Raw genomic sequence first — 10,886 nt, 5'->3', positions numbered from 1 at the left:
GACAGGGACAGTCTCTGGACAGGCAGGTGGTCACGGCTAGTGACGGCAGAGCCTCCAGGTAGGCTAGCAGGCAGGTAGCAGGTGAGCGCTCCTAGGTGAGCAGGCGAGAGTCTCTGGACAGGCAGGTGGTCACGGCAAGTGACAGCGGAGCCTCCAGGTAGGCTAGCAGGCAGGTAGCAGATGAGCGCTCCCAGGTGAGCAGACAGGAGTCTCTGGACAGGCAGGTGGTCACGGCAAGTGACGGCGGAGCCTCCAGGTAGGCTAGCAGGCAGGTAGCAGATGAGCGCTCCCAGGTGAGCAGACAAGAGTCTCTGGACAGGCAGGTGGTCACGGCAAGTGACGGCGGAGCCTCCAGGTAGGCTAGCAGGCAGGTAGCAGATGAGCGCTCCCAGGTGAGCAGACAAGAGTCTCTGGACAGGCAGGTGGTCACGGCAAGTGACGGCGGAGCCTCCAGGTAGGCTAGCAGGCAGGTAGCAGATGAGCGCTCCCAGGTGAGCAGACAAGAGTCTCTGGACAGGCAGGTGGTCACGGCAAGTGACGGCGGAGCCTCCAGGTAGGCTAGCAGGCAGGTAGCAGATGAGCGCTCCCAGGTGAGCAGACAAGAGTCTCTGGACAGGCAGGTGGTCACGGCAAGTAACGGCGGAGCCTCCAGGTAGGCTAGCAGGCAGGTAGCAGACAAGCGCTCCCAGGTGAGCGGGCAGGCTGGTCCATAGACAGACTGACAGGTGTCGGAAGGCAGACCGTCGGACCGCAGGCTTGCAAGCAGGTAAACGGATATCTGGCAGGTATCAAGCAGGAATCTGGCAGGTAACAGGCAGGAATCTGGCAGGTGACTGGCAGGTAACTGGAAACAGGACCTGAGGGCTGAAGCAGAGTGAAGGCTTTGCAACAACATTGCTCGGGCACCTCCATTTTGGAGGAGGTGCCTTATATATGGTGAAGTCCTCCGGCCATTGGCCGGGGACTCCTTAGGACGGCGCACGCGGCCCCTTTAAGAGAGGGGGAGCGCGCGCGCCCTAAGCACAGGGGCCGGGAAGCAGCGTGCGCTGCCAGCAGAGCGGGAGGAAGACGCCAGGCACAGAGCGGAGAGGTGAGGGGAACAGCGTCCCTGCCTAGCAGGAGGCAGGGACGCCGACGCTACAGACACACCCTTGCATGGGAGTTAAAAACCCTTTCTCCAGGAAATCGCTGGTGATATTTCTATGTACAGGCTTGGAGCACTAGCAGTAGGCTAGCGTCTTCTCTGGTGCCCTTGAAGGACAGTTGGCGTTACTCCTCTGCTGTCTGCTCAAGCTAAGTTAATCCCCTTTGTTTGTCTATCTTGTTGTCTTTAGTTTGTAGTTGGGTCTGACCAGTGCTCACCCCTCCCCCTCTCTATCTAGAGCCAAGCTCTAGGGTCATCCAGGGTTTAGGGTCCTGCTCGGTGATAGGTGTAGAACCTATATAGGGATGGTAAGGTAGGCAGGGTGATATTTGATCTGCCTAGGAGTCTCCACTCCCCCTTTCCCTAGTGTTTGGGCTTCCTCCCCCTCTTCCCCCCTCTTCCCCCCTCTTCCCTTCGCGTTGCACTTAGTCTTTCCCACCTTGCGTGATATCAGGATGGGGGATATTATGACATGGGGGCAAACATGTATGTCTTTATATGATGTAGAACGCTACCCACTTGTAGAGTTCTAGATCCTATAACGTATGTATGTATGTATATCATCTGACCAACATGCAGATGGGGACACAGGTTGAAATTTTGCATCAGGACCCATCTGACTCTAGTTACGCCACTGGTGTCGGCCCAGTCCTATCACAGTAATGCAGACCCGACCACACTGCACCCTGTGTGAGGCCATCTGCTGAAGAGGAGGGAGCACATCGTCTGTTTCATCCTGCCAGAGAGGCAGCACAGACACAATACAGAATCCTGCACTGAACTGATCAACCCTGACCCTGCAGGACATCACATTATACTGTATGGCTCTGTACATACAGATATTATGATATTATGTAGCCAGGTGCAGGTGTGATCAGTCCAGGGCTTATAGCATTGTATATGTGCACATGGTGCAGCACATCCAGTATAAAGAATACTAAATGACTGGTTTACAATATCGAGTGATCCAGACATCAGATGTTATACAGCATACACGCGGTCATATATATACAGTGGGGGGAAAAGTATTTAGTCAGCCACCAATTTTGCAAGTTCTCCCACTTAAAAAGATGAGAGAGGTCTGTAATTGACATCATAGGTAGACCTCAACTATAAGAGACAAAATAAGAAAACAAATCTTGAAAATCACATTGTCTGATTTGGAAAGAAATTTTTTTCAAATTTTGGTGGAAAATAAGTATTTGGTCAATTACAAACAAGCAAGATTTCTGGCTCTCACAGACCTGTAACTTCTTTAACCCCTTTCTGACGTGTGACCTAATAGTACGTCATGGTGACCTGGGCCGATTGGACCAATGACGTACTATTAGGTCATATGGCGATCGCGCCCGCACACAAGCGGTGCAGGGCCGGGTGTCAGCTGATCCCGCACCGCCCCTGGCACATTAACCCCCGCAATGCTGCGATCGAAGTCGATCGGAGCATTGCGGTGGCAATGGGAGGTGATCGGGAGACTCACCTTTCCTGCGGGCCTCCAACACTGTCTGCCGCGGCTTGCCGGATATTGCCATGACGACATCCGGGTCACCAGACAGCAGGAAGATATTTTGGTCATGCACAGTGCATGGCCAAAGTATCTTCTGCATTTGCAGCACTGACAGCCTGTATAGCACAGGTATGGTGATTCATCCCTGTGCTATACAGGCCATCAGAATTAAAAAAAGTGAAAGTCCCATGGTGGGACACAGAATAAAAGTCCAAAAAGTGTTAAAAAATTAAATTTTTTTTTTTTAAAAATATAAAAAAAAAATAATCCACCAAAAATAAAAATATAATGTACCCATCAATAAATATTATTATGAAAAAAAACAAAGAAAAAAACAATAAAAGTACATATATTTGGTATTGCCGCGTCCGGAACGACCTGACCTATAAAACTTTCCCACTAGTTAACCCCTTTAGTGAACACGGTAAAAAAATAAAATAAATAACGAAGCAAAAAACAATGCTTTATCATCATACCGCCAAACAAAAAATGAAATAACACGCGATCAAAAAGACGAATATAAATAATAATAGTACCCCTGAAAACGTCATCTTTTCCCGCAAAAAAGAAGCCACCATACAGCTCCATCAGCCGAAAAATAAAAAAGTTATAGCTCTCAGAATAAAGCGATGCAAAAAAATATTTTTTTCTATAAAATAGCTTATATTGTATAAAAGCGCCAAAACATTGAAAAACTATACAAATGTGGTACCACTATAAACGTTCTGACCCGAAAAATAAAGCTACCTTATTAATTTTACAGCATAAAAAAAACTCATAAAAACAATTCCGGAATTTCTGGTTTTGTTTATACTGCCTCCTAAAAATCGGAATAGAAAGCGATCAAAAAATGTCACATGCTTGAAAATGGCACCAATAAAAACGTCAACTCATCCCGCAAAAAACAAGCCGTCATATGACTCGTATGTCATATGTCGACCAAAAGATGGAAAAATTATAGCTCTCAAAATATGGCGATGCAAAAACTAGATTTTACAAAAAAATGCGTCTTTTAGTGTGTGACAGCTGTCAATCATAAAAACCCGATATGATTCTGGTATCGCTGTAATCGCACCGACCCGAAGAATAAAGTTGTCTAATCACTTATACCGCACGAGGAACGGCATAAAAAATAAACTCTAGGGTTAGGGTCGTGTTAGGGTTAGGGTTGGGGTTGGGCTAGGGTTAAGTTTGGGCTAGGGTTAGGGTTGGGATTAGGGTTGGGCTAGGGTTAGGGTTGGGGTTAGGGTTGGGCTAGGGTTAGGGTTGGGGTTAGGGTTGGGCTAGGGTTAGGGTTGGGGTTGGGGTTGGGGTTAGGGTTAGGGTTGGGATTTTTTTCAAAAGTAAAAAAAAAAAAAAAGATGACAATATGGCGACTAGTGTTGAGCGCAAGTGCTCGCTACTTGAATTTGCATTGGGTGCTCGGGTATGCACTGAGTATCGCGGGTGCTCGAGTGACATGCTCGAGTCTCCGCCCCATATGCTTCGTGGCCAAAAAATACCTCGCGGGGATTGCCTGCCATGCACGAGCGATCCCCGCATGTTTTTTTTGGGGTGTCTAATAGCCATGAAACATGCGAGCAGGGATTGAGCATGCCACTCAAGCATGCGCGATACTTGGTGCATACCCGAGTACCCGATGCAAACTCAAGCAGCGACCACTTGCGCTCAAGACTAATGACAACTTATTCAATATGATGACCTAATGTTATCAAATTCTGTGTTGTAACTCTGGGTTCAAAATGTTCACTATACCCCTTGATAAAATCCTTGAGGGGTGTAGTTTCCAAAATGGGGTCACTTGTGGGGGGTTTCCACTATTTAGGCACATGAAGGGCTCTCCAAACGCGACACGACATGGCGTCCGCTCTCAATTCCAGCCAATTTTGCGTTCAAAAAGTCACACAGTGCTCCTTCCCTTCTGAACTCTGCCGTGCACCCAAACACTGTAGTTTCCCCACATATGGGCTATTGGCGTACTCAGGAGAAATTGCACAACAGTTTTTGGGGTCCATTTTCTCCTGTTACCCTTGTGAAAATAAAAAAATTGGGGCTAAAACATAATTTTTGTGAAAAAAGTTTGATTTTTTTATTTTCACGGCTCCATGTTATAAACTTCTGCAAAGCACTTGGGGGTTCAGGGTGCTCACCACACATCTAGATAAGTTCCCTGAGGGGTCTAGTTTCCAAAATGGTGTCACTTGTGGGGGGTTTCTACTGTTAAGGCACATCAGGGACTCTCGAAACGCAACATGGCATCCGCTAATTATTCAAGCAAATTTTACATTCAAAAAGTCAAATAGGACTCCTTCTCTTCCGAGCCCTGCCGTGCGCCCAAACAGTGGTTTTCCCCCACATATGGGGTATTTGCGTGCTCTGGAGGAATTGTACAACAAATTGCATAGTGCAATTTCTCCTGTTACCCTCATGAAAATGCAAAATTGGAGGCTGAAAAACATTTTTGTTGCAAAAATGTGAAAATTTTATTTTTACGGCTCAATGTTCTAAACTTCTGTGAAGCACCTGGGGGTTCAAGGTGCTCACCACACATCTAGATAAGTTCCCTGAGGGGTCTAGTTTCCAAAATGGTGTCACATGTGGGGGGTTTCCACTGTTTATGTACATCAGGGGCTCTCCAAACGCAACATGGCATCCGCTAATTATTCAAGCAAATTTTACAATCAAAAAGTCAAATGGCGCTCCTTTCTGAACGCTGCCGTGCGCCCAAATAGTGTTTTTTCCCCACGTATGGGGTATCCGCATGCTCAGGGGAAATTTCACAACAAATTTTTGGGTCCATTTTTTCCTGTTACCCCTGCGAAAATAAAAAAAATTGGGTCTAAAGTAAAATTTTTGTGAAAAAAGTTAAATTAATTTTTTTCTTCCATGTTCCAAAAATTCCTGTGAAGCACCTGAAGGGTTAATAAAGTTCTTGAATGTGGTTTTGAGTGCCTTGAGGGATGTAGTTTTTAGAATGGGGTCACTTTTGGGTATTTTCTGTCATAAAGACCCCTCAAAGTGACTTCAAATGTGATGTGGTCCATAAAAAAATGGTTTTGAAAATTTTATTGGAAAAATTAGAAAAAGCTGGTCATCTTTTAACCCTTATAGCTCCCTAATAAAAAAAAATTTGGTTCCAAAACTGTGCTGATGTAAAGTAGACATGTGGGAAATGTTATTTATTAACTAAAATTCTAATTTTGAAAATTGCAAAATTTTCTAAATTTTCACCAAATTTCCATTTTTTTCATAAATAAACGCAAGTGATATCGAAGAAATTTTACCACAATCATGAAGTACAGTATGTTACGAAAAAACAATCTCATAATCAGGGGGATCCATTGAAACGTTCCAGAGTAATTACCTCATAAAGTGACAGTGGTCAGAATTGTAAAAATTGGCCTGGTCATTAACGTGCAAACCACCCTCGGGGGTAAAGGGGTTAAGAGGCTCCTCTGCCCTCCACTCATTACCTGTAGTACTGGCACCTGTTTGAACTTGTTATCAGTATAAAAGACACATGTCCGCAACCTCAAACAGTCACACTCCAAACCCCACTATGGTGAAGACCAAAGAGCTGTCGAAGGACACCAGAGACAAAAAAAATGGTAGCCCTGCACCAGGCTGGGAAGATTGAATCGGCAATAGGCAAGCAGCTTCGTGTGAAGAAATCAACTGTGGGAGCAATAATTAGAAAATGGAAGACATACAAGACCACTGATAATCTCCCTCGATCTGGGGCTCCACATAAGATCTCACCCCATGCGCAGCTTCCGGGCTGATGAGTGCAAATTTGTTCATAACGTGCTGCATTCATCTTTCCTTCAACTTTGACCAAGTTTCCTGTATCTCACACATCCGCAAAACATCAGCGATCTACCTCCATGCTTTACTGTAGGAATGGTGATCCTTTCATCATAGGACTTGTTGACCTCTCTCCAAATGTAACATTTATGGTTGTGGCCAAAAATTTTAATTTTGGTCTCATCACTCCAAATTATCTTGTTCCAGAAGTTTTGAGGCTTGTCTCTGTGCTGTTTGGCATATTGTAGACGAGATACTTTGTGGCATTTGCGCAGTAATGGCTTTCTTCTGGCGACTCAACCATGCAGTCCATTTATCTTCAAGTGCCTCCTTATTGTGCATCTTGAAACAGTCACACCGCTAGTTTTCAGAGAGTCCTGAATTTCAGCTGATGTTATTTGTGAGTTTTTCTTTGCATCACGAACAATTTTCCTGGCAGTTGTGGCCAAAATTTTTGTTGGTCTACCTGACCGTGGTTTGGTTTTTACGAAGCCCCTGATTTTCCATTTGTTAATCACAGTTTGAATGCTGCTGACTGCCATTATCAATTCCTTGGATATCTTTTTGTATCCCTTTCATGTGTTATACAGTTTAACTACCCTTTCCTGTAGATCCGTTGACAATTCTTTTGCTTTCTCCATGACTCACAATCTAGAAACATCAGTGGCTGGATGAAAGATGCAAGAGTCTGTCTGGATCCCAGAAACTCATTCAGCTTTTATGCACACCCACTTATATCAAGCAAACAGGTCACAGGTGACGATGTTAGCCATTCAAAACCATTTGTGTCAAATTCTGAGCATGTTATAAGGCCAAAATCACGAGGGTATGTGAACTTTTGATCAGGGTCATTTGGATGTTTTTGGTTGTCATTAAGATTTAAAAATAGAAAACTCAGTAGTTTGACAATAAATGGCTTCACCCAACCAATAACCATGAGTGGAGAAAAAGCTTTTTTTGTTATCATTCATATTGTCTGAAACAAGGCCAAGAAAGCAAAAATTCTGCCGGGGTATATAAACATTTGAGTACAACTGTATATATATATATATATATATATATATATATATATATATATATATATATATATATATATATACAGTACAGACCAAAAGTTTGGACACACCTTCTCATTTAAAGATTTTTCTGTATTTTCATGACTTTGAAAATTGTACATTCACACTGAAGGCATCCAAAAAAAGTGTGAAACAACTGAAAATGTGTCTTATATTCTAGGTTCTTCAAAGTAGCCACCTTTTGCTTTGATGACTGCTTTGCACACTCTTGGCATTCTCTTGATGAGCTTCAAGAGGTAGTCACAGGAAATGGTTTTCACTTCACAGGTGTGCCCTGTCAGGTTTAATAAGTGGGATTTCTTGCCTTATAAATGGGGTTGGAACCATCAGTTGTATTGTGCAGAAGTCAGGTCGATATACAGCTGATAGTCCTACTGAATAGACTGTTAGAATTTGTATTATGGCAAGAAAAAAGCAGCTAAGTAAAGAAAAACGAGTGGCCATCAATACCTTAAGAAATGAAGGTCAGTCAGTCCGAAAAATTGGGCAAACTTTGAATTTTTCCCCAAGTGCAGTTGCAAAAAACATCAAGCGCTACAAAGAAACTGGTTCACATGAGGACTGCCCCAGGAAAGGAAGACCAAGAGTCACCTCTGCTTCTGAGGATAAGTTTATCCGAGTCACCAGCCTCAGAAATCGCAGGTTAACAGCAGCTCAGATTAGAGACCAGGTCAATGCCACACAGAGTTCTAGCAGCAGACACATCTCTACAACAACTGTTAATAGGAGACTTTGTGCAGCAGGCCTTCATGGTAAAATAGTTGCTAGGAAACCACTGCTAAGGACAGGCAACAAGCAGAAGAGACTTGTTTGGGCTAAAGAACACAAGGAATGGACATTAGACCAGTGGAAATCTGTGCTTTGGTCTGATGAGTCCAAATTTGAGATCTTTGGTTCCAACCACCGTGTCTTTGTGCGACGCAGAAAAGGTGAACGGATGAACTCTACATGCCTGGTTCCCACTGTGAAGTATGGAGGAGGAGGTGTGATGGTGTAGGGGTGCTTTTCTGGTGACACTGTTGGGGATTTATTCAAAATTGAAGGCATACTGAACCAGCATGGCTACCACAGCATCTTGCAGCGGCCTGCTATTCCATCCGGTTTGCGTTTAGTTGGACCATCATTTATTTTTCAACAGGACAAAGACCCCAAACACACCTCCAGGCTGTGTAAGGGCTATTTGACCAAGAAGGAGAGTGATGGGGTGCTACGCCAGATGACCTGGCCTCCACAGTCACCAGACCTGAACCCAATCGAGATGGTTTGGGGTGAGCAGGACCCCAGAGTGAAGGAAAAAGGGCCAACAAGTGCTAAGCATTGTTACGGGTCCGGGTGGTGGAACCTCTGTGCCGAGGTGCAAGGAGGGACCCAGAGGGGCGTGACTAAGTATCAACCCGAACCGACCCTGGCCAGACGGCGGCTAACGACTCCGTGACCAGGGAGGATCCGGGCAGAGGGACCAGGTGCTACTCTGGGGACGACCTTGTAAGAGAGCAGGTGGCTCCCACGGGTCAGATGGCTGGGACTGACCGGTATGACGGATGGACACAGCAAGCAGGCGGAAGTCTCTAGTAGCAGATAGGTGGTCACGGTGCATGACAGCAGGGCAAGTAGCAGTCTCTAGGTTTATCAGGCAGGTGGTCACAGCAAGTGACGGCAGAGTCTCCAGGCAGGCTGGCAGGAAACAGGCGGGTGCTCCCAGGTGAGCGGGCAGACAGACACAGCAGGTAACAGGCAGGTAACAGGTGTGCGCTCCCAGGTGAGCGGGCTGACGGACACAGCAGGTAACAGGCGGGTGCTCCCAGGTGAGCGGGCTGACAGACACAGCAGGTAACAGGCGGGTGCTTCCAGGTGAGCGGGCAAACAGACAAGGCAGGTAGCAGGCAGGTAACAGGAGAGCGCTCCAGGTGAGCAGGCTGGCAGGCTCGGCAGGAAACGGGCAGATAACAGGCTGGCAGGCAGGACGAGGAGTCAGACTAGCAGCGGGACCTGAGGGCTGAAGCAGAGATCAGACACTGTGCAACAACTTTGCTCGGGCACCTCCATTTTGGAGGAGGTGCCTTATAAATGGGAGGTCCTCCGGCAATTGGCCGGGGACTCCTTAGGATGGCGCGCGCGGTCTAAGCACACTGCCGGGGAAGGAGCGCGCGCCGGCAGCAGCAGGGAGAGAAGCGCTGGAGGACGCCGCGCCAGGAGCGGGGAGGTGAGAGGGACGGGGTCTCTGCCTAGTAAGGGGCAGAGACGCCGATGCTACAAGCATCTCTGGGAACTCCTTCAAGATTGTTGCAAGACCATTTCCGGTGACTACCTCTTGAAGCTCATCAAGAGAATGCCAAGAGTGTGCAAAGCAGTCATCAAAGCAAAAGGTGGCTACTTTGAAGAACCAAGGAATATAAGACATATTTTCAGTTGTTTCACACTTTTTTGTTAAGCATATAATTCCACATGTGTTAATTCATAGTTTTGATGCCTTCAGTGCGAATGTACAATTTTCAAAGTCATGAAAATACAGAAAAATCTTTAAATTAAAAGGTGTGTCCAAACTTTTGGTCTGTACTGTATATGTATATATATATATATATATATATATATATATATACACATACAACAATGTGTATACTGTATAGCATCGGATGTCTCTAGTCACAGTATATCATATACCATATTGTGTGCACACACATCAGATGATATATACAGGATGATGTGTGGTTGATATATCTGTATTCATACTATCACATATTATCCTATGACGTCTGGTATCTGTAGTCACAGTATATCATATACCAGTACAAATTAGTGCCTTGAGTCGCAGGACACTGGTCAGTAGTATTGACACCTTTACATCTTTTTATCTGTTATTCAATTCCTGAGAAATTAGCGCTTTAATTAATATGCAAATGAGGCATTAAATGCTTTTGGTGTGAAAGAGCACTTAACACGTCTTCCAGCTAAGGAAAGGGCTCAGGCCATCAATTCAGTCACCAAATTCAAACTAACCCATAAACAAAATCTGTCCAGGGAAACCCTTAGGAATCTTTTCAGGGCTAGACTCGTCCAAAGACCAGCGTCCGATCTTCGGTGTTTGAACTGAGGAGTCTGGATGTTGGGTCTTGACTGGTCAAGTCTGGGCAATTGGGTCTTGAACAACTGAGTCTGGGCCTCTTGACCAGCGAAGTCTGCGATTCGGTGCTTGACCAACGACGTCTCGCCTCCCTGGTATTAAGCCAGTCTTCGAGTGCTCTGCTTCTGGGTCAGACACTAGTGCGTTACACTTGTCCTTCTCACTTGCTGGTGCTGACTGAGTTCTCGCCTCACCACTCTGGCCTTTTATATTTGGCAACTGCGCCACAGCTAT

This window comes from Phyllobates terribilis, unplaced genomic scaffold (genome assembly GCF_046119375.1).
Source record: "Phyllobates terribilis strain yellow unplaced genomic scaffold, ASM4611937v1 Scaffold_1__5_contigs__length_1240528914, whole genome shotgun sequence".
NCBI lineage: Eukaryota > Metazoa > Chordata > Amphibia > Anura > Dendrobatidae > Phyllobates > Phyllobates terribilis.
The sequence above is the reverse complement of the archived record's forward strand: the minus strand, read 5'-3'. Positions refer to the sequence as shown.